The sequence below is a fragment of the Anas platyrhynchos genome, chromosome 6, assembly GCF_047663525.1.
Source record: "Anas platyrhynchos isolate ZD024472 breed Pekin duck chromosome 6, IASCAAS_PekinDuck_T2T, whole genome shotgun sequence".
In the NCBI taxonomy this organism is placed as follows: Eukaryota; Metazoa; Chordata; class Aves; order Anseriformes; family Anatidae; genus Anas; species Anas platyrhynchos.
The window spans coordinates 1951470-1976533 of NC_092592.1; the positions used below are offsets into that span (position 1 = coordinate 1951470).

Consider the following 25064-nt stretch of genomic DNA (forward strand, 5'->3'; position numbering starts at 1 on the left):
TACCCTCCCCTACATTCTGCTCCCCTACCCTCTTCTTCACTCAGTTCCCCTACACTCCCCTACACACACCTCCCCTACCTTCCCCTTCACTCAGTTCCCCTACACTCCCCTTCCCTACACTCCACTCCACTCTCCTCTCCTACACTCCCCTATACTCTCCTCCCCTACGCTCCCCTACACTCTCCTCACCAAACAATCCCCTCCCCTACACTACCCTACACTACCATACACTACCCTACACTCCACTACACTCTGCTCCCCTGCCCTCCCCTGCCCTCCCGTGCCCTCCCCTGCCCTCCCCAGAACTCCCCTGCCCTCCCCTGCCCTTCCCTCCCCTCCCATTCTCGTTTTTACCCTTCCCTCCCCTCCCTCCCGTTCTGTTCATTCCCTCCCCTTCCCTCCCGTCTTCTCCTTTCTTCTTCTCCTCTCTTCTCCTTTCTTTCACAAATTGCAATGGAGAACAGGGAGAAGCATCACTTCCAGTCACTTCCGTCGTTCTCGTAGCTTGTGTCACTGCCTGATTCATGGCAATCCATCAGCAGTATCCAGAAGCGTTCCAGCTGCTGTGCTACTAGGTGAGCAGCAGTCTCCAAGGGGCAATCACGGACTTCTTGCTGTGGCTCGGACACGGCACTTTCAAGTCCACCCTGGCTTGGCCATGTCCTCTTGCTACGTCCCCACCTACATTACAGTTCTGCTTAGAAGCCGAAGCACGGTGCTGAAGTAGTTCCACTCCTTCCATTTGCAATGACTGAGTTTGTCTAGCCAAGTGGTTTCTGTCCATAGAACACAAGAAAGAGGTTTTGCTTAGAAACAATGCAAGGAGGACTTCTTTTCCACATGGGCAAGGAATAGTCACGCTTTTCTAATGGAGACTCCAGTGGAAGAGAGAATGACAGATCATTCCGAGAGCTTTGAAATATCCCTTGGGGATGCTTAGTGCAGAGGACCAGAGGAAAGCTGTCCAAAGGACACCACAGAATCACTCTGAATTACTTCCTCACGGACACATGTCCTTACTATGTCTGATATGGCTTCATGTCTGATATGGCTTCAGCTGGTTTCAGGGTTCTTGTTCACCTAAAACCTAAATTCGGAGTTGTAAATGAAGATGGAAAGATTGTATAAATCACTGATGGGGAAAAAAAAAAAAAAAGAAAAAAAAGTGCTTTGAGAACTTTGGCCATTAGCCCTGGAAAGCATCAAAGTACTGTCCTCTGAAGCAAATGCCTTCTTCTCTTGATACCTAAAGAGGTAAATCAATCCAATGTTGTAACATTAGAAAAGCAAACACTAAACACAAGCAAAGGAGAAGAACACAAGTAAGCAATTGCAATGCCTATGGGGCTATTGCAGGGTTAGGCAAAGAACTATTGTACCATGAAATCTTGGGATAGAAGAAATATTATGTGCATTTTTTACTGTTTCATTTGTTGAGCTAATTTAGAAGTGGATATAAAATTGTTTTCTTTTTTTTTTTTTCCTCTTGAGTTCACTCCTTTTTATAGGATTTCATAATAGAATAGATATATACTTAAAAAAAAAAAAAAAAAAAAAAAAAAAAAGATTCCAAGCAGGTAATCATATTCACAATTATTTTTTCAATCCAGAAACAATAGCAAGGATGAGCTGAAAAGTATTTCTATGCCATTAGAGTGTCAAGGTGTGTCCCATACGTTAGTAACAGTCAGAGGATTCATTTTGGAGAACAAAAGATGTCTTGAAAGAAGTAAAGACAGAAGTAAATATGTATGCATGTACATCTCTCTCTCTCTACAGAAACCTAAGAAACTTGTATGCAGGTTAGCTTCTTGCGCTCTCTTCTCAAAGTTCTAGTGAATACAGCATCAGTGTGTGTTCCAAACATTACCCTCAGTCCAGCACGGATACACACGAGAGGTCAGTCTGCAGGTTGCGCAGGCCAAGAAACTGCTCTGGCTTGATGGGAAGAGCCAAGGCAGAAGTTGCTGTCAGAGAAAAGATGCTGTCAAAGCGTGTCACGTCCATGCTAGAGCCTCTCTCCCACCATCTAGCTCTACTGCATCTAGATGCATCTATACTAGAGCGTCGCTACTTAGCCAGTCTGGGGGATCTTAGGAGCCTTCTGAAGACCCAGAGGAGGGGCTCTTTGTCCTTTCTGTTTTAACAGCCAGTGAAAACTCTTACCGTTTGACACAGAGTGGCTGAAAAACACAAAGTGGACTTGCAATCTTCACAGCTTCAAAGCAAGTGGAGATTGTGGAGGTTGTGGAGTAACCAAGGAAACTGTTGATCTAGAAGCAGCCTACAGAGTGTGTTTAGCCAGGGCCTTGTATTGCCCTTTTGGCTGATCTGCCAGCAATTCAAGAAAATCTCCCTGGCAAGCCAGCCCTGGAGTCACCCAAAACTTGGTGAAACCCATGAGATTAGAAAGGAGACAGTTGCACTCCATAAACTGCAGGTTTCTGTGCTTTTTGATTGCTTGCTTGCTTGCTTGTTTTCCAGGCTGAATTGGATTAGCTGGACAAGTTGGCAGCTGCCTACAGACAAATACCTTATCAGGAGTCTAAACTACGGGATTGCTCTAACTGAGAACAATGAATTGGACTTGACGTCCTTAGGAAGTCTTTCCAGCTACGCTTTCTACCACTACAGAAATGCACCTGATTCTTTCACAAAGCTTACGGGTGCTGACTGCAAACAGTCCTCATCATTCTCCATTGCCTTCCTCATCTCCATTCTCTTTTGGCCCATGAAGCTTTTACGAGCAGAGATGAAGATCAGCTCTAATACGCAGTCTGGGATTCTGCAAAGGAAAAGAAGAATTCTCCTGAAAACTCTTTGCAACCTCACCCGCCATCACCAAAGCAAAGAAGAGCAAAAGAACACCGCTTGATCACAGCAAGCATCAACTCGAGCATAGGTCTCCTGCAAGTGTAGCGGGGTTCAACAGCTGCCAAACAAGCTTAAGGAGCACACCCAGAATCAAGTCCATCAAACCGTGTCTTCAAACAGGTGCTTGAAAGAGTTAGGTTTTCTTAGGCGTGAGGAATGAAAAAGAAAGCAAGAACTGACAACTTACCAGCACACAGTTTCCCTCAAGCTTGCTTGGCTTCATTCCGCACCTGAGGCTGGGCTCCCAAGCAGGATTGAGCAGCATTGTGCAGAAATGCCAAAGCCTCCCCAGCTGTGCTGGATCTTCAGCCCCAAGGGCTTTGGCTCTGTTGCCTCTTCAGCAACATGGGCAATTGCCCAGGCAAGCCGGTGTCCAGCAGCTCGACTCAGGAAGCGCAGCCCCCCCTTGCCACCGCTTGCCGCTCACACCAGGAGCCCCCGCGGTGGTGGCAGCCGTTGCGCGGCGCTTGGTGCGGTGCGGTGCGGGCAGAGGGCTGCGGGCTCCTTCTCCTCGGGGGCGGCTCTGCCATGGGGCGTCCACCGCGGGGCTGCTGAGGCGGCGGGGGGCTCCATGGGGGAGCGGAGGGCAACGTGTGCTGGGGCTGGGACGGGCCTGGGGCTGGGGCACCGCGCCGCCGCCGCCATGCCAAGCGGCACTCCTGGCATCTGTGCTGCAGAGCCAGCCAGTGTGATGCCTTGGCATTTGTGACTTCACAGAATCACAGAATGTCTACGTTGGAAGAGACCTCAAGACCATCGAGTGCCAAACAAAGGCAACTCTGCATTTCCTTCTTAAACACCCGGTTTCTTCAGAAAAACAAAACAAAACAAAACAAAAGAAAAACAAAACAAAAAACACAGAACTTCATCCTTCACACGGGATTCCCGAAGTGAGCCTGCAGGGGCTGCCAAAGGCAGCAGCTCCTCAAGCACTGCTCCCACACGGCTCCCTACCACGGGCTCCATTCATCCCCCAGGAGCAAACTTGGTCAAACTAAGCCCCTTTGGAGATATTGTATGGCAGGCCTTACCAAAGGCCGGACAAAGGAGAAGATCTAACCCATTTAGGAAACCAATATTTGCAACAACATCTTACAGTTTGGTGCAAGCAACTAGAACAAATCAATGTTTTAGGCATTAGACCTTTTATTTGCCTCCCAAGGGGAAGGATGCACTTTAATCAATATTAGTTGCTATACGTGTGTAAATGAGGCAGGAGGAATTGAGACTGAGCACGAAAACATTTGGGGAAAGACTACGGTAATAAGGTGATTAGTCTAAGGTGATTACGTAAGGTAATTCAAGATGACACCTCCTGGGGTTTTCGAGAATTATGCAACAAAATAACCTTTTGGTTACCCAACTTTTCTTGGCTTAAGCAATCGTTTAGAGGAATCCTGATCTTCTTTTTAAGAGTAGTAGTCTTGACTTGTGTAGTGGTACAATGTGCATTTTGGTGCTGTATGAAGGACTAGATTATGATACCTGGAAGTGTAACTGAAACAAGCACCAAGTCAAAACTGGTAAGAATTTAATGAAAACTTTTAATCAAGAAGGATTGTAATAAGCCAAATAATTTGCTTAGGCTCAAGAAAAGGGGGGACTTGAGACAGGGAACAAGATAAAGACTGGTGATTCCTAGGTCTGAGCTAGCACCATTGTATGTTAAGGACCCGAAAGACGAGGAAGTAAAAGACTGTGTCTTTTACTTTCCGCTGGCTCTTTGCTTGTAATACAAGCTTCACCATTCTAACTTGCAATTTAGGCAATCTTAAAACAACTGAACCATGACAGTAAAATATGAAATTCTTCGTATTTTCAAAAGTAGTCTGCAATTTCATTAGCAGAACACACAAAACATAGTCTTTGAATGTGACTTTAATGTACACAGGGATTTTTGTTATTTTTAAAGCTCATCACTTTTTTATTACATTGTATTATGCCCCAAAATATATTCAGAGGAAAGATAACTAAAGGTAATTATACAAAAATACTGAGCGCTTCTTACAAACGCTACAACATATGGATTTGAAAAAGTTAGAAATTCACAGGGACATTCACCCTTCTACATTTCGCTACAGTTTGGCTGCGATGGATGTTTCCTCACAGCAAAACATGTCCTGGACTACATGCTTCTTTGTGTATTAGACACAGAATAATCTTCCCCATGCTCATTTACAGTCCAACCTGTGCAATATTCATGTTCACACCGCCACAGCATACTTTAGAGTAATGAACCTCTAGGCTTATTATCCTGCCTGGAGAGCTAAACCTCAATTCACTCTGGTAGCAACAGATGCATATGTGACCAGCATCTACGTGTTACAAAGACATGGCACTACCTCAAGTGTGACGAAATAGAACCATCAGTTAAGAGGAAGAATGAGTCACGCTGAGCCTTAAGACGAAACACGGGGCCAAGAAGGCTGCACTGTGCGTGTGAAGTGGTGGTGGTGGCAGTGTGAGGTGTAAGACAACCAAGATAATGACAATGATTAAACCATTTTTGCTTCTACACTAGAACTACTTCATTTTAAGTTTGAGTTGTGGTTAGTAGGACCTGGAACAATCAAAAAAACTTTTCATAGTTGTTTGTTGGTCCTTTTTTTTTTTTTTTTTTTTTTGGTCAAAGCATAGATCACATTAGGAAGCTTATCTTCTTACTACAAATATGTAGGTCTTTTAACCTTAATAAAGAATGATTTTAGTTAACTGGAAGTATGGACCTCCTCATTGACAATCTTCCAAGAAATAACTTCTATGAAATCAAGTGCTGGCAGCAAAATCAAGTTGATTGTTTAAAATACTGGCATCTAAAAGCATAGCATATTACACATTTGTTAATTATAATGCCATTCAGAGTCTTTCAGATCATAAAATACCGTTTTCTCAACCACAACAGTGTGAGACTGTAGCTTCTGAAATTATGCTCGAATCCACAGAAAACCAAACACGAATTTAGAACAGTGTTATACCACTGCTTCTATTACAAACTGATGTTGTCTCTCCTTTGCAAGTGTGGGGAGACATAGTACGTTCCTGGATAAGAGTTAGTTCAGTAAAAATATGAGTTTTATGTCTATCTGATATACTTCTCTCTGTTTGCTACCCCTCAAATGATCTACTGACAAACACAAAAGCATTTTAAGATCATGTACTTACATTTAGTAGGTGCCATTAGTTGATGGGGTGACTCTCCAAAAAAGCTCTTCAATTTCTTCTTCAGCTCTCTGCTGGTTTTCTCTAGAATAAAAGAAGTCTTTTTCCAGTTGCTGGACTTTTACTTCATACTCTTTCAAGGTTTCTGCAATACCTTCACCATCTTGTTCTAGGGCAAGTAAAACTAGTATGAGAATCAAATCTTCACTTCACTTCTCTGTGCCAAAATCAAGATGCCCAGCTAGAGAATGTCCTGTATTTTGCTGACACTCTGCTTTCAGGGTGTACATTTAAACTAGTATGACAGAGGATCAAAAAGCCCATGCCAACCCCAATTCTCCATTTTAATAGGAGCATTTAGAGGATAAAGATCAATGGGATTGCTATCTTTCACCTTTCCAATGTCAACAAATTGAATATAAAAATGTGACAATTCTGACCGTTTTTTAAAAATGGTCAGCTTTTTTCTTTTATACAAGCACCTTGTGTCTGTTCATCAGCATCCTACACGACATCAGAATTAGTAACAGCCAAAATGTTATCTTTCTACCTCATATCTTCTTTTTTCTTTCATATAAAACACAGTATTTCTCAACAGTGACTAAAGATAATATCTGCTGTACAATTCCCCTTGGAAAACAAACAAGCACCCTTGAAATGATGCAGTATCAACTGTAGTTTTTTCTCATGTTCTCTGTGTTGTAGCGTCAGCTGCCTGTCACACTGCAACTTGATGTGCTCAAGTGCAGATTCCAATTCACGTATTATATTTTCCTGGTCTATGACCTTCATCTCCTGTTCTTCAGTCTGCAGTTGTAATTTACGTTCAGACTCTTGCAGGCCAACAATCTAAGACAATCTAATACACTTCTATCAAACCATTTCAACAAATGCTTTTACAGTTCTGCTTAATAGATGAATGGATACAAAAGCAATTGTCTGTATAAGCTGTAAGCTTATACTGGAAACAGATTTGCCTGCTGACACGAGTTCACACTTCAGAATTGAGCTCTGTAGATTTTGATCACATGGACTAGTGGATTTTTTAATGCCCTGTGCAGAACTTAAACTGATACGAGTTTTTTTCCTGTTTCTGGAAAACTGCCAATTTGTGTACCACAGACAACTTGTTCACAAAATCACCCAAGGTTCACCCATGGGCAAAGAGAGACACCAAGTCCTAATGCATTTCTTTTTTATGTTTCCAGGTGTCATTACGATTCTTCAGTATATGGTGGTAAGCGCTTGTTTGCAGAAAGATTTTATAATGGATTTGGAAAAAAGAAATACTATCCTGAGGTTAATAAAGACTGCAGGTGGGAAGAATTTCAATACGACACCACTGTTTAAATATGTTGCTACTTGAGAAGTTAGCAGCATAAAGCAGTGGAAAGGAGCAAGGAAATTTCCAGAGTTGCAACACCTTTTAAGCTAATGACACCAAAACAAGATACAAACAAGTAATAGAAAAGCATCCTTTTTTATGTTGATGTCAAGATGCAAAATATCCAAATTAACAACAGATGTGAGTAACCTAAGCAGGCTTTCAAGGAAAGTGGATTAAATTGACTTTACTTCTTGACACTATTTCATTTAACTATTTAGCGCAATAACAGGTAATAGGATAAAATATTGATCATTAGCCAAAGCAAACCTTGTTACAGTATTTGAAGAGGATAGCTCTGAGCTCATCAGCAGACAAGGAAACTAGTTTTCCTATTCCATTATCCTCACTCTGTGAAAGGATCTGTGAAGAGGATCTAAGCAAGTACTGGCGACTCTGAATACTTTCATTCTTGTAATTAATAGCAGCCTCCAGGGCTTCAATTCCTTCTTCCAGCTGCAAAAGGACATGTTCTTCCTACACAGAAACACAGGAGTGAGATTGTAAAAAAAGTACAAAACAAACCTTTGTGTGCATAAGACATTAACTTCATTCTCAAAGGTGAATCTAAATTGAAGAGCAAGACTAACTAGTAGTAGTACAGAGAATGGAATGGGAAAAATAAGAGGAAGAGTACAAATCTAGAACCTGCTTGGAGCAAGCAGGAAATGTCTTGATATCCCTTCCACAGACCAGAGTTCAAACAAATGGTTCATCACCACAAAAGCCTACATTCTATTCTTCCTCCATTTTCCCCTCCCCACAATTTGATGACTTCTATTACTTTTTCAGTTGAACTAGTTTTCTAATTAGCGATTAATGAACCAATCAGATCTGTAAGCAGTTTGGTGACCATTATCTGTGCAGGAAGGTGGCAGAAATTCATGCCCTGAAGTATTGCAGAAGATTCTGTGGAGTGAAGCAAATAGGATTCTTTCTGGCATGTTATCAGCTCAGTAATAGGCCCCAACTGCTGCTTCTCAAGACCTAAAACAAAACTGTGTATTTGACATCAATTTATTCAATCTTCAACTTAATTATACTGATCAATTCAAGTGTGTAACATCCACAATATGGCTTATTTTCATTGTAACTATATGGAGGCCTTCAGGTGAGGTTTGGTCTTTCACAAAAGCCTATGAAAAAAAAAAATCAAGGGACATCACTATTTACTTCACCTTGTTCTATGTCCTGATAGGAAAATAGCTGCCTAAGATAAATTGATGGACATCCTGTTTCATTATTTCTAATTATAGAATTGTTAGGCCAGCGACATTTGTCCGGACTCTAGCTAAAGTAAGTAAGTTCCTCTGAAAGTATATGTTGTTCACTGTTATGGAAGTAGTGCCATTATAGCAGTACTTTCATGTCGGCTGTTAACAAAAACACCCAACCTCAGTTCCTTGATTCTCTACTGTCTAATACTGGGAGACATTTTAGGTCATGATTGGAATAATTTATTATACAACATTGCCTAAAACTTTGATGTATCTCAGAGATAGTTACTTACTTCAGCTGACAACACTTTTCAGTTACCCTCTTTCAGTTTCTCATCCACACTATTTCTTCTTCTGAGTAGCTGATCCCTTTCCTTCTGAAGAACCTGAATTTTTTCCAGAATGTCTGTCTTATCTTCAGTAGTGCTGTCCTGAAGCTGCATACCTTTATCACACAATTCCTGGTCCAGCATACTTAAACGAGTAGACAATTTCATACTATCTTTGTTTAAAGCCTTTAAAAAAAAAAAAAAAAAAAGAGAGAGAGAGAGAGAAAGAAATAAGAGGAAGAATGAAAGAAACCGTAAGTATAAAACTCCTTCCCCATAAATATGTACATGAGACTGTCGCATCCTAAAGTGGAAGACCTGTCTACTTCTTGTAAAGGGACGCCATTTAGGCTAAGTAGACAGCTACCATAAAATTTACTATTTAATCAAAAGATGAAAGAAAACAAAGAAAAGCAATGTGCAGTTTTCTACATATCTTACATGAGTTAGTCATTACGGTGACAATGACATTTCAATTTCTGTTTCTCAGTAGCCAAAGTAAATAATACAGAATGTTTCTCTGCCATGTTCTCTACTTTGCAGGCATTGAGCAATTTTTTAGATATCGTTATTTAATGTGCTGCAATAACAGAACTTTGGAAGTCAGATTTTGTTTTGTTGTTAGAATTTAGGGGATATCATGTAAATAAAGGTTATTACATTCTATTATTCATGTTTAAAATGTTCATTTGATCAAGCCACACAATAATGTAATGGCAGCGCTAGAGATACAAGTCGCATGGCTTAAACCTCTTCTGTTATCCGGCTGCCCTCCTCCCATAGTCTTTTCAGGCAGCTCTACAATTGTGTTAAATTTCTTTCTTTCTTTCTTTCTTTTTTTTTTCTTAAATCACCTGGCTAGATCTCAGTTTCTTGATTTCTAGGAGGCTCTTCTCTTGCAATAATGCTTCTTTTTTAGCTACAATGGCTTCTCTTTTCTTTAAATCTTCTTCTAGCTCCGCTAACTGTTGGTGCTGTTGAAGAATTCTTTCCATTTCTTCATCCAGCCATTTCTTTTGCTCTTCTAACTTCTACAATTTAAACAGAGATCCAGAGAGCATTAACGAGGACTATTTGGGTCAGAATTTTATGACTATGTTTTTCCTCTTTTAGAGTAACTGATAAAACGTGAGAAATCAACATTTCAATTCTTAACATTAAGTGTTCAACAGAATCCTGATTCAGGATAATACAGAAATAGGACTGACTTAAGGAGAGGCTCAGCAATGTTATATTACTACATCTTATGCAAACAATTTTATCAGATGCTTTTAAGGAAATGTATTATTTTCCTAAAAACAGTTATAGAAATAGATGTCATATATAGAATGACAACAACTAAGTTTGAAAGGTACCACAAGAAATCAGCTAGCCCATCCTCATTGCATGATTCTTGCCCAAGACCAAGATTTGTGGAAAAACACATCGTGATGAGAAACTCTGATGCTGAAAGAAAGAAAAAATGGGAGTTCTGATCCTGCTAGCAGAGTCTATTATAAGTCTCTTCTGAAGCAATGGTTTATCAGTGGGCATATTGCTGGTATGGCTAAGAAGTTGCTTTTATTTCATTTTTTAAATTGATTTTCATCTCTAAAGACTTTGGTTAACTCATGAAATTCTCATGTTCCAATGTCTAGTTCTGAAATCATGCAGGTAGCACTGTTGCACAGGAAACCTACTATTCTAACACTGTCATGAACAACCAAAACCATAGCCATTTGTCATATTTGTCAGATGGGAAAAGAAATAAACAAACAAACCATGCAACATTTATAACAGAGCTCAGCAGAATCACCTTCAAACCTACCAGACAACCAAACTTGTTGAATTTCCAGCTATCTGAATTACTACCTTTGACAAGTCATAGAAAAAACAAAGACATTACAGCCCTCTCCTTTCGTTCATTCAAAACCAGTTAAAGAGCTTCTTGACTTGTCTCAGTTTTTGCTACAACAAAAAAATAACAATTTAAAAAAAAAAAACAGGGGAGGGAGGACGGAATACTCTTCTTCCAAACGCTTTACAAAGATGACACAGGGTGAATAAAGACACCTTTCTTTTCAGTGTCCACACAGATTTGGAATAGATTAGCTACCTCTGATTTCTGTAAAGTCCACACCAAGTTATTTTTCTTCTTTTTAAATGCAGCAATCTCTCTGTCTTTAAGAATCTTCTGTTGCTGTTCCATCTTAAGCTGAAGTTCCTCTAAACAAAAACAAACAAACAAAACTTTCTTTCTGCCTCAGTCAGTGTGTTTTTCAAACACATTTAATGACAGAATCTACACAATCATGAAATCAGAAATATTGAACTAATTTACATGCAAAATTGCAACTCAGGGCTAGACATCACATAATAACATTCAAAAAAATAGCTGAAGAGAAAGGAAGAATGAAGATTTCTGTGAAAATACTTATACACAATTTCTTCAGTGTCAAGTAAGCAATTACTTAAAAGGACAAAATCTGGTAGTATAGTACATTGCCTTTGGGAAAACAAAGGTCAAACTGGTTGATCTTATTCTTTGTCGTAAGGAAACAGAAAGAATCCTACTTTAATTTGTAGCTGGTCCCGCTGAAGCTCTGCTTCTAGTTGCTTTTTTTTTTCACTCTCCTCACGCAGTCTTTTCTCTAGCAGGGTCTGCTGATGCTTCATCTGAGCCACGTTCTGCTCAAGTTCTATTGCTCGTTTTTCACTTTGGTTAGATAGAGAAGCCAGATTCTTAGTGTCTTGCTTCTTCTTCTGTAAGGCCTGTATGTTCATGGAAAATTTCAGCTTAACAACAGGAAAACTTAAAACTAAAACCCGACTCAGGTTAATTCTCTATTTCACTGAGTTAGGACAGTGAGCAAGACTTGCTACATTTTGCCACAACAATCACACATTATCTCTAAGGTCTCTGAGCCTTCGTAAAATCATCAAAGACAGAACTATCTAACTACTTAGTTGTTAAATAGTAGTGGGTATAACTGTGTGAAGGTTCTCATTGGCTACTTCAATCCAACTAGCTTCAATTGTGTGAAGCTGGTGAGAGTTTCACAAGCAGAGTGTACGGATTTCAAAGGTGATGCTGAGACAGGAATTTGCAAATCCTAATGGTCATATTGGAAATACCTGCACTTTCAGCTTATCTGCATCCATCTTCTTTCGGAACTCTCTTTGCAGCTTGGCTTTCTCAGCTCCTTATTCTCCAGCTCCTGAAGCTGCTTTTGAGTTTCGGCCAGTTCCATTTTGGGCTGCTCGGATTCTTGCTCCGGTTTAGTTATCGTCAAAGAATATTGCCTGCTTACACACTCTGCATCCTTACCTTAAAGACATCATATCCAAATAGTTTTAAAACAGCAAGCTAATAATTTGCAATGTATCACTTAAACCTGTAATTGAATCGTTACTTACTTCATCCTGATTAAACCAAAAATTTCTGAGACATTTTCCAAACCTAAACAAACAGCTCCCTTATAACACTGAAATATAGATGAACAAAGGAATCTTAAATCTGAACTCTTCATAAATCATCTGATGTCACCAAAGAAAGTAACACCTGAGTGCCACATCAAGTGAAAATTTTCTGCCTACTGCAGTCCTTGACAAAATAGCTTGCCTGTATTATTATGTTTTTTGTTGTTTGTTTGTATGTTTGTTTGTTTGTTCCCCAGAAGAATATGCTACATATTTCTCAGCTTTCAACTTCGTAATCAGCAAAAAACTCTCGATTGTGTTTCTACTGATTTGCCCTGTTCGGGCAATCTGATTTGCTTTGTTTGGGATTCCGTAAGTACTGTTACTGGGGGCGCACAATGTTTCTCAATGCCAAAAGACTGCCTCAGGAGAATATGTACACACTAGAAGAGTGTGATTGAAACAGCTAAGCACAGATCTTTAGGGTCATCACAATGATAAGTTTCTGGCAAGCATATATATATCAGGACAGGTGTGTAATGATATAGGCTAACAGGGACACTGACCTTTTCCCTCATCCACTTCTGACTCCTGCTTCTCTACTGCTATGATGGCAATGCAAGCATTCCCAGCACAGTGTCGTATCTTCTCTCCTATCCCAGACACTGGGTGACAAACACATGTCCATGAAGAGATCAGTTGCACTAAGCATACATGAAAAATTACGCTATAGGTGGACAAACACAATAAGCTACAAAACACAAAAAATATTTAACAAACAAATCTGCAGATCACAGCTGAGTAGGACACAATAAAAATTTGCAGCCTTCAATGCACTCATAGCAAGTAATTCATAGAAGTTAGGAAACTGTAAGTTACCAGAAGTATTCCCGCAGAAGAAAATTACCCAAAAACTAAGATATGCAGGTCTTCAGAAGTTTTGTGTCTTTTTTGTTGCTTATTTCTTAATGTCTTCATTTCAATTTTTCAGTCACTTACCTGTTCTTACTAATTCCTTAATAAGTTCTTCTTTCATTTTGATGTTAAGTGCAAGTTCTCCCATTTTTTGCTTGGCCTCAGTGAGTCTCAACTCTGAATTCTTTAACTTCTGCATGTTAAAAACATGACTTTTCTGGAGGCAGCCGATTTCTTCACCTTGAAAGAAAACAAAGCAATGTGGAGACCAAAAAAAAAAGGAATAAAAAAGGAATAAAAGGAATACACTCTTTAGCCAAAAGACAGTGATCTGAAATATAGTATGTATAGAATTCTTACAAATGAAGCGAAAGAGCCAAAAGGAGAGAGTATTGCAAAGAGTCTTTTCCCTGCCGTCTAAATACGGAAATGACAGCATGCATTAGCATTTCAAGAATGCTAATGAATGCTAATCTGAGAGAGAAAAAACATATTTAATTTAAGCATTTTCAGTGCATCTCTGATGAAATAATAGCATGTTTCCTTTTCTTGAACTAGTACTAGATTTGTAGGTCAAGTGCTTTCTCGCTAGTAAGTAGTACTCAAACATTAAGGTCACTGATGTCAATTTCAGAAAAGGGAAAAGGAAAATAATTAAAAAATAAATTTATGTTGAGCTATAATGAAAAAAGTATTTGTAGCAAATAAAGACATTTTGATGAGAAAAATAATTACATGTGATAAAGACATTATTGCATATTCTAGTATTATATCTAACACAATTTACTCTCATGACTTCCATTTTACCTGTGGCTGTATCAGTCTGTGGCACAGATTTGTCACATAAGCTGGACTTGTCAACTTGACATTTCATGTCACTTTGCTCAAAGGGAAAGCACAGAGAAGCCTGTTTTCGTGTCCATTTTTGGTTTATTGAATGCCTAAGAAAGAATGGAAAACATGATACATTCTAAACACAAAGGGATTTTTTTTTCTTTTAACTTTATATAAAGTACATGATACTAAAGAGAAGAGTGCCAAACTGAGAAAGCTTACATAAGCATTTGCACCTTCTTCTTCCCATGCTTGATCTTGTTGGATGATGTCCCCAAAACAAAGATCATGCAATCTTTATCGCATCAAAAAAACGTGGTTTTTAAACTAGTTTCATAATATGCCTAGTTGGTCCTGCAAATTTATTTTAAGTAGTATCACAAATGGCCTCACATTACAGTAGGATTAGGCAGTAATATTGTATTTGCTATATATTTATCTGTAACAAAAGTTAAAGAAAAAATTACCTAAATGAGAAAAAAATAAATAAATTACTTTTGACTGTCTGTATTTTCTTTCTCTTCATCACTCTGATAGAGAGGTGGCAGTGAAGGACTTCATCTTGATCTTCTATGTAGCTCAGTATCATCTGGCTACAAGCACGGAATCCTGCCATCATCCGAGCCAGGGAAAAAGCAGGGGGACTGGTATACACCTGCCAAAAAGCACCAAAAAAACACTTGGAATAGTTCAGTAATTCTTTATTGATATTCCAATAGTATTTCAGTTTAAAAGTCTTTCACTACCTGACCTTGTATGCAGAATTGCAGGTGTTTAAATAATATTTCTGAGTACCTGTGTACCAGAAGGTTTTGCAAGAGAAGGTTCTGCTTAGAACACTTGTCCCAAGTGCAAAAGAAGGTACTGTTATCAACTTATTACCCAAAATGTTCAGTTTATCAGTACAGAATAATCATTCATTTTGGTAATGCTTCCTATCTGAACTGTTAAACATTGCACAAAAAGATCACTAAAGACTACAGCTTTATGACTGTGATAAATTCTGTGTTTTAAGTCAATTTGTATGGGGCTTTGAGCAACCTGATCTAGTGAAAGGTGTCTCTGTCCATGGCAGAGTTGGACTAGATGATTTTTAAAGGTCCCTTCAAACTCCAGCCATTCTGGGATTCAAAATGTAAGCCCATAGATTTTGGACAACTGGGACATAGCGTGTGTTGCAAGACATTCAAAAGTACTTTTTCAGTCTTCAATGCTAAAATGCTTCAAAGCTAAACAGCAGCTGACAAGAGGTCACCATAATTTGTCACGCCCAATAGAATTATTGAACAATAACTGTTAAAAAAAATGTAATGCTTAGGTAGACCTTACCTTTCGTGTCTCTGTCCCTGAAGATGGGTAAAGCGAGTGTAGCAGACTCTTTGTGAGTGGGACACTGTATGGCCTTCTTGCAGATGCCATAACAGCAGGCCCATCTCCACAAGCACTTGAGAAGTCCCAAGTTTTCACAACCATAAACTTCTCTAATTTTTCTTTTAGCTGATCAATAAGGATTTGCTGTTCCACCATTTTTTCATTCTCATATGAAAAAAAAACAAAAACAAAAACGGTTGCTGATCATCAGGTTTGCATCATACCTTTCTAAATTCATTATAAAGGTCAGTCTTCTTGTATATCATTCACTAACTCTAAATTCTTCTGCAGTGCACAGGCAAATTCTGCAACAAACTGAAAATTCTCCAGCATGACAGGTAGAATCTTACCTCTCCCCAAACTCCAATCATTTTTTTGAGACATTTTTGTCTCTAAAGGACCTGTCCTATATAAATTATGTCAGCTAGATTTAGACATCTAGTGAGAAGTAGATGACATATTTATCAGCCCTTGCTTGCCTTATTTGTGCGTTCATGGATAAATAAAACGGTAATTCAAGAAAAATGTTCAAATGAAGCACATGGTCTGAGTTTAAAGAATGAAATGTACATACATGTAGGCTTCCTCTTCCTCTTGGAGTGGTCCAACTTGAAAGATTATTTTTATTAATTAACATTCATAAAATTGTACGTGACCCCAGGATCCCCTGTATCAACCGTTACTTTTTTTTCCACCCAGCCTCAAATTTGTCGGTAATGCTAGTTTGAAGAACTTACTTGCCTTTCCTACAGCAATCTCTGTGCATTGTTCAAAATTACATATCTTCACTGAACTGATTTATCCATAAGGCCAAGACCATACAATTTTCAGTCTTCTCTGTTCCTTTCAGAATACATCGAAAATCTTGCCTACCAACAGGAAATTTGAATAACAGCTAGAGATAGTTAACTAAAGTATGCATTCTCCTACTTTGAATCATATATTTTTTATTTATTCTTTTTTTCTCATCTTCTTAGACTGCAAGTCCTTTCCCCATACATAGACAATGCCCCACAAATTGACATTTTGTTGGAATACAATACATAATATTTCTGTGTCATAGCAAAAAGAATATATATGTCAATACCATACATTTTATGATTGTGGAAGTAGTAATGGGCAACTCCACCTTACAACTTTTTTTTTTTTTAATCCCTATAAGACTCTGTCCCTTATGCCCTTGTACATACATCCCCATAGTGCATAACCTGTTACATAAATACATGGGTACAAACATTTACATGCTACTTTTACAGTTCTTATTCTGTCATGTATCATTGAAATGACGCTTTCCTGTGCATACAACTTTAAGCCATTTGACACAAGCATTTGATTTAATTATTATACTGATTTTTCTGTTTTTAAGTAAAAGTGAGAGCTGCGATCTTTTGCCTACAGTACAACTGTTTCTGTTCATAACATCTGCCTCGTATCCTCCATAGGATACAATTATAAGCATAATCGTATATAAGCATCTATGTGTATTAGAAGCATGGACTGTTTCAGTCTAATAAGCTGACAATATGCAGTATGGGTTAAAAAAGGAAAACACACAAAAAAAGCCTATCCAGAGATGACAGAACAGAAAAAAAGTTACAGAGGGAAGGAAAAGATGGTGACCAGTGTACTTACCTTTCATTCATTGACTCTCCCCAAGCCATCAGCAAAGAAGAGGAAAAAGGAGGAAAAGGAGGAAAAGGAGAATAAGGAGGAAAAGGAGAATAAGGAGAATAAGGAAAAAAAGGAGAAAAAGGAGAAGAGTACTAACTAGCCATGTTTATGCTGTTCCCTTTAAAAAAGGTCAGATCTATCATCCTATAAAGTCAGATCTATCAACTATCCTATATATGGTCTCCTGGATCTTGAAATGCTATTCACTTACTACCCATTACAATTTCATTACCATATACAAGATCTAGAGAGGGAAGGAGGCAAGCAGTGTTTCCACTGTGTCACTCAGCTTCTTGTAATAGTAAACTCTCAGAATACTAGGATGAAATTCTGTCTTAAAAAGTCAAAAAGCAACAATACTTTACTCTCACACTGAATAAAAGATATAACAAAGCATGTTTCTACACAGCCTTTCAATTAAAGCATTCTGTAGGAACTTGATGGTCTTTTTGAGATTCTAAACAATCTTTTAAAGCCTTTCAAGTCCTAAATCATGAATCGTCCTGAAACAACTTAGCAACAACACAGATCTGGAGGAAGGCAGGAAGCAAAGAGAGGGTGAATGAATCACTTAATATCATACAGGAAGGCTGTGGCACAGTTAGGCTGATACACAAACTTCAGGAATCACAGTACTGTGATTTACCCACTAGATGATCTCAGCTCATTAGGGAATACAGCTCTAATTCAAACAAGGTGCTTGTAAGACTGGTAGGTGTTTACATCCAAAAAAATTCTGAAGGATCTGTCTTGAAATCATGAGTACATTCCTATAGTGGACGGATGGTTTGATATAGATATATGTAATATATGCCAGAGGAAAAATACCTGTAATCTATGTCTTTCTTCAGCCTTCTTTAAAGATTCCAGTTGCTCTTCATTTTCCTGTATTAATGTCTTTATCTGATTCTGCAATATCTTCAATTCATGATCCTTCTGGCTGAATACTTCTTCATCCATAGCTAGAGCCTGCTAGATAATAAAAGGAAAATTCAGCCAGTGGAAAAGCAGGAATTGTTATTCTTGAAGTTGGAAAATTAAATACATACATATATTTATTTGTTGTTCAAAGATGTGAGTGGAACTGCAAAGTTGTGACGTATGTATGGCAGATTCTCCCACCATGGAATCACAGAACAGCTGAGGCTGGAAAGGACCTCTGGAGGTCACCTGGTTTAACCCCTGGCTCAAGCAAGGCCACCTTGAGCAGGTTGCCCAGGACCATGTCCAGGTGGCTTTTGCAGGTCTCAGAGGATGACTCCACTTCTTTGGGCAACTTGTTCCAGTGCACAGCCACGGCCACCACACAGTACACAAGTGCTTCCAGATGTTTGCCTAGAAGCTCTTGTGTTCCAGTATATGCCCTCTGCCTTTTGTCCTGGCTGCACGTTCACTGCACCTTCCCTTCAGGTATTTGTAAGACATTGCTAAAATCCCCCACTGAGCCTCCTCTTCTCCAAACTGAACAGTCCCATCTCTCTCAGCCTTTCCTCATTGGAGAGGTGCTCCAGTCCCTTAAGCATCTTTGTGGCCCTCTGCTGCACTTTTTCCATTATGTCCCTGAATCTCTTGCATGGGGGAGCCCGGAACTGAACAGAATCAAGCAGAATGCAGTAGAGAAGTTGGAAAGGACCTACAAAGATCATCAAGTCCAACTGGCTGACCACTTCAGGACTAACCTAAAGTTACAGCATGTTATTGCGGGCAGTGCCCAAACGCCTCCTGAATACTGACAGGCATGGGGCACCAAACAGCTCACTAGGAAGCCGGTGCCAGTGTCTGACCATCCTCATGGTACAGAAATTTTCCCTGATGTCCAGCGTGAACTGGACATCCCCCACAGCTTTGTGCCATTCCCATGCATTCTTCCCTCAGTTACCAGCAGCACAGACCAGCACCTTCCCTCCTCAGCAAGTTGCTGAGAGCCATGAGGTCGCCTCTTGGCCTCCTATTCTTCAGACTGGACAACACAAGTGTTCTCAGTCTCTCCTCATAGGACCTGCCTTCCAGCCCTTCTACCAGCTTTGTTGCCTTCCTCTTCACACTTTCAATTATCTTCACATCCTTTTTCAACTGGGGTGCCCCTGAGCACACGATACTCAAGGTGAGGCCACATCAATGCTAAATATGGTGGGAGAATCACCTCTTTTGACTGGCTGCCTATGCTGTGTATAACGCACCACAAAATACAGTTTGCAACTGCAACTGGACACACTACGCCAGCTGTGGCCTCACTGAGCGGAAGGATCACATCTGTTGACCTGTTAGTGACACTTTGCCTAGTGCAGCCAACAAAACCACCAGCCTTCTTAGGAGGAAGGGCACATGGCTGACTCATGTTCAACTTGGTGGCCACCAGGACGCCCAGCTCCTTTTCTGCAGGGCTGCTTTCCAGCAGGGTGGCCCCCGGCATGCACTAGTGCCTGCAGTTGTTCCTCTTCAGGTGCAGGACTCGGAACTTGCCCTTGCTGAACTTCATGAGGTTCTTGTCAGCCCACCTTTCTAGGCTGTCAAGGTCCCTGTGGCTATGGCAGCATGGCCCTCTGGGGAATCAGCTGCTCCCTTCAAAAGTGGTTTCCACCAGTCGTTTCTTTACTTCTGTTTCTCATCTATTGATTTTGTTTTGACAAGTTTCTTTCTCCCAAAGGAAATAATGGACCCATAACCAACACTACCTTACAAAGTGGGTATTTAAATCCAATTACTTTCTTCGGTGTGCTGTGAGATTTGGCTGTAAAATCTCAGCATCAATCATAATATTAATACACTTCTCAAACAAAAAAATAAGGATGGCCCTCCTCATTTTTCATCTCAAAGAAGAGCCTAAAGATTAAAGAAATTATAATGTTATTTTTTTTCAGATGTTTTTCTGGGTAAGTGATCCAATAGTGATTGAAGGTTACTTCCAAATGTAGTTGGCCTTCCAGAAAACCCTTAGGAGCCAAATGCAAAGTATAGACACACTATGTCTTACCATTCTAAAGACAGATACTTCTGTACAACTCTATCTTTTCTGTACAACCTATATCTTTCAAGAAAATACAACTCTTAAGAGCTGCTCAAGAGCCTTTATTGCCCTGTTTATTTTAGCATCTCCCTAACCATCTCCTCCGAGCTGTGGATGGCATGCTTACCTGGGTATCTTTCAGTTTAAACCCAGCTCTTACACTGTTTTGAACCTGGGAAGCAGAGCTTTACAATAAGCCAGAGAAAAAAAATGAAGAATAAATAACAGAGCTGTAATTTAGGATGATGAGAACCAAGAAAAGCCAGAATTTGTGTATGCGATTGCGAGGTAACAATCTACAGGCTTACCAGAATTCAGTGTGAAAAATGAAAATAGGTTGATTTTATAAAATTCTAACTTGTTGGAACTCTATCTCCTCCTCCTACAAGACAGACACATTAGCTTTCCTGATTTGTTCATAGGTACCTAAACAATCAACTTAGAATGAAATACCTGGCAGTTCTTTAGTTCTCTCCTCAGCTGAAGAATTGTGATATGATGGGGCTCTTGCATGGTGCCAGTTCCAGTGTCAATTTGCTGCACGGTGAGAGCTTCCTGCTTTTTAAGCTAACATCATCATTCAAATCAACCAGGAATGGGAAGGCTTCGTCCAAACAGTTTCTGTAGCTGAAGCACTGAACTTGAAGCTGGGTGAGCTGTTCTTCTAGCAAACTGATTCAGGTTCTTTCTTGATTTAAGTCATGTCAACACTGATTACCAACTTGTTGGTTCTGCAAAGCTTCTCGGAGCAATCTGATTTCAAGTTCCATTTCATCAATCCGGTCTTGATCAGGGTTGTAGTTGACAACTGGTTTATTTCTAATGTTTTTGGCTCTGTTTGCATATTTGAGCGAATTTACAGATTCATCAAAGTCTGATGAGGATGGACTTATACATGTTATCATGACAGTCTTGGCGTTCCCTCCTAGGGAGTCTTTCAGAATGCGAGTGATTTTAGCATCCCTGTATGGAATATGTACGCTTTTCCTTTTTGGGTCTCCAAGAGCACTGATGACATTTCCCAAGGCCAACAAACCACTATTGATTTGAATTGATTCTTTGAATCCTTCACTGGTATTTCCAGTCTTTGTCACCCTCTCTGATCCTGCCAAATCCACAAAATGGAACTTTGAAGCAATCATCTGGACTGATTTCCAAGATGAATCCTGTGGATCACTATTTTTTTTGAGACTCTGCGGATTGTTTCTGACAAATACTGATAGTAAAAATGGCATGTGATCGACTAGAGTGTTCGTTCATTTGTGTTGTGCCTGCGTGACGAGATGCATTGCCACTTTCCAACAGGCTCATCACTTCATCTGCACATTCTACTTGGAATTCCTTAGCACCAACAATCACTTCAAACACCAAAAGAAAATCAGAATAATTACATTAATTTTAAACTTTTCAGTAAAAGTTTACTGCAATTATGAAAAGTCAATCTATAAACACAAATCACAGAAGCATACAAGCCTGCATTATTATAAGGTCGTAGCACATAGCTAAATAAAATAAAACAGTATGTGGAAAGCATGAAGTACAGCACATCTGAAACCTGCAGAAATAGAATATATGGGTGTATTTTGTCACAGCATTTGAAACAATATCGTAAACAGAATACACAGACTTAGGTGTTTACACATCGTCTTATGCAATTTGCAACCTAGCGCTATCTAGAAAAAAAGTATGAGCAAACCTAGCTCAAAGCTTACTTTGTCAGTTAAAAAAAAAAAGACAGAAATTTTGAAAGTTTGTAGTAAAAGTGACTCCCAGCCTATGTTAAGAACATAGTTCTTAGTGGAATGGAAGCAGATATTTACAGCATAAGTAGCTTAACAAATATAACTTTGAAGTGAGAAGCAAAGGCTTAATCTTAAAGCATTCATTCAACTGAATAATCATGCACAATTGTGTTTCTATGCTGAATTTGCAGAAACAGTAACAGTACTACCTTACCACCTGATGCTGCTTCTGGAGGAACATTGATATTGTTCATAGGAATCTCAAATGAAGGCTGCTTCAGATCAGCTAAACTGAATTGATATTTTGAAAACGTGACTTCGTCTAGTATTAGTCATCGGTAAGCTCTCTTTTCAAGCGATGGAAACAATAATTTGTGCACACAACAGAAATCAAATGCACGAAGTTCTAGAGCTGAAATCCTACCTGTATTTCCCTTTTCATCTTCTCAGATATGTAAATCTTTCACAGAGGTCTCCAACTCCAATAAATCTCAAAGTTCTTCCTCGTAAACCTCTATATAAGATACCTTCACTCGGAAATTGATGTTATGGTTTTCATAAATATGCTTAAATAACTCCTGAATAGCCCGTGGGATTATGCCTTTTTCATCCTCTGAAAATGATGCTAAAATATAAACACAGATGTCACAGACACTTGCAGTCATTCTGTCACACAAATTACAAAGACTAAAACTAAAGAGAAGTCTGCGAGGTTTATCACTCAATATAATAAGGAATAGGAAGAGCTCAGTTTTCCCAAGTTTTCATGTAAAGATTTGCTTTTCTGTTGATCAGAAATGCATGGAAATGATACAGAACTTTACTACTTTCTGCGGGTACGAGACTACAAGAAAATTAAATTAGTAAAAAATCACGCTAGAAGAAAAAAATATTTTGAACTTGCTAATGAATTAATGATAAAACTTCAAATCCTTTATGCAAAAAGAACGAATACATAATTTTCAGGGTTTCAAATTCAGAATCAAGGACCAAGAAAAATCCAGATAGTCTTCTAATTCCTGCTACTCCACTTCTTCTCTCTTATTCAGCAGAACAGACAAACAAATTGTGACTTCTCGATACGGAAGGGAAGATAACCAGAGCTGGTGATACAGGATTTCAGGGAAAGTCAGAAAGCAAAATTGTATACATGCAGAAGCTGAAGAATTCTTCTGCGAACTAATACAGAAAAATAGTAGTTTCCAGTCTCAGGTGTTTGAGAAACACTGACTTGGAAATACCAAGTAAGTCGAATAGTAGAGTTTCAGATATCTGCCTTTAAAAAAGCAAAATTTGAATTCCACATAAAGTTCAACAAGGCCAATATGCAAGGTTCTGCACTTGTGCTGGAACAGTTCCAAGCACAACTACAGTCTGGACAGAAAACAGATTGAGAGCAGCCTTGAGAAGGACCTGGCGGTGTTGGATGATGAGAATCTCCACCTGAGCCAGCAATGTGTGCTTCCAGCCCAGAAAGCCAACCATATCCTGGGCTGCATCAAAAGCAGCATGGCCAGCAGGGGGAGGGAAGTGATTGTCCCCCTCTGCTCTGCTCTCGTGAGACCCCACCTGGAGCTCTGGGTCCCCCAGCACGAGGACGTGGAAGTATTTGAGAGAGTCCAGGAGGGCCACAGGGATACTTAGAGAGATGGAGCACCTCTCTTACGAAGACAGGCTGAGGGAGTTGGAGTTGTGCAGCCTGGAGAAGAGGCTTTAGGCACAGCAGCCTGCCAGTGCCTAAAGGGGGCCTACAGGAAAGCTGGGGAGGGACTCTGGAGGGACTCTTTGGCAGGTGGTGTAATGATAGGACAAGGAGGAATGGCTTTCCAACTAAAAGAGGGTTGATTTGGATTAGATATTCAGAAGAAATTCTTTACTCAGAGGGTGGCAAGGCACTGGCACAGGTTGCCCAAAGAAGCAGTGGATGCCCCATCCCCGGGGGTGTTCAAGGCCAGGCTGGATGGGGCCCTGGGCAACCTGGTCTAGTGGGTTACATCTTTGCCCGTGGTGGGGGGTTGCAACTGGGTGATCTTTAAGGTCCCTTCCAACCCAAACCATTCTAGGATTCTATTCCATGAAATTTATCTATGAAATCTCTTTGTCAGACTCTGAAAAAAGTCCAAGAGTGAGTTTGCTTCATACAATTACCTAAAGCAGATACTTTCTAAGTAGGATAAATGTAGCCAAAATTTCTAAAGCACTGTGTTTCAGAAAGTAGTGTAAGTTGCCTGTTAGAATAGAGAATGGGAAAGAGCACTTTAATTTTTTTTTTTTTTCTCTCATACTTTTGGTATAGCCTAACGGACACAGAATTTGTGTTTAGAACACAACCATCACATAAACTTTGGAATATATATGTCTTTTTTTGCTATACATTTTTTCATTATCTCTTAAAAATTCTCAAGCATCATCTGTTATGTATTAAATACTTAATTTGCAGAACTACATTGTTCACACACACACAAAAAAAGACTTTTTACAACGTACCAATGTGACCACCTCCAATGGTGTAAGTCTTCCCAGAACCTGTCTGTCCGTATGCAAATACTGTAGCATTATATCCCTCAGCCAAAGACACTAGAAGAGGTTTAATGCAAACTGGATAAACTTCTTCTTGGGTTGAGTTTTTGCCAAATACAACATCAAAAGTGAAGACACGGTCTTTCCCAATGATTATTTGTTGTGTATTTGGGACTAATCTCACGCATACTTGGTGGTTATGAAGTACTTCCTTGGAAAGCAGAGGTCTGACCCTTACTGCAACTTTAACCAGGATCTCCTCCATGCCGGCCTCCATCTCTGTGCTCCCCACTCAGTATTCAGGAAGTCATTACGAGATCTGTTACAATTCCTCTGTTCACCTCATTTGCAATTTTCTGCACCTAAGAAAAAATGTTCTCCGAGTTAAATAATAAAGAATTAACTCCCTGCTGAAACAGAATGTTGAAGAGTTTCCCAAAGAATACATAAGCATCATTACACCCTGGAAAGGAACTGTGATAAAAAAGCAGATATGTTAACAACTGTTAAACCAGTGCAGAAACTAATTTTGCTTCTATTACCTTCTAAGCTAGCAGACTTAACCTTTGGTCTGAAAGTGGTCAGACTTTCTGTTTGGATGTTATACTGCCGGATGAAGCAACAATATTGTAAGATCTTGTT

General features: G+C 39.6%; 1 pseudogene; it reads right to left on the reverse strand.

The window, feature by feature from the left end:
• Positions 1-395: 395 nt before the first annotated feature.
• Positions 396-25064, reverse strand: part of LOC119714997 (kinesin-like protein KIF27) — a 55973-nt pseudogene continuing 31304 nt past the window's right edge.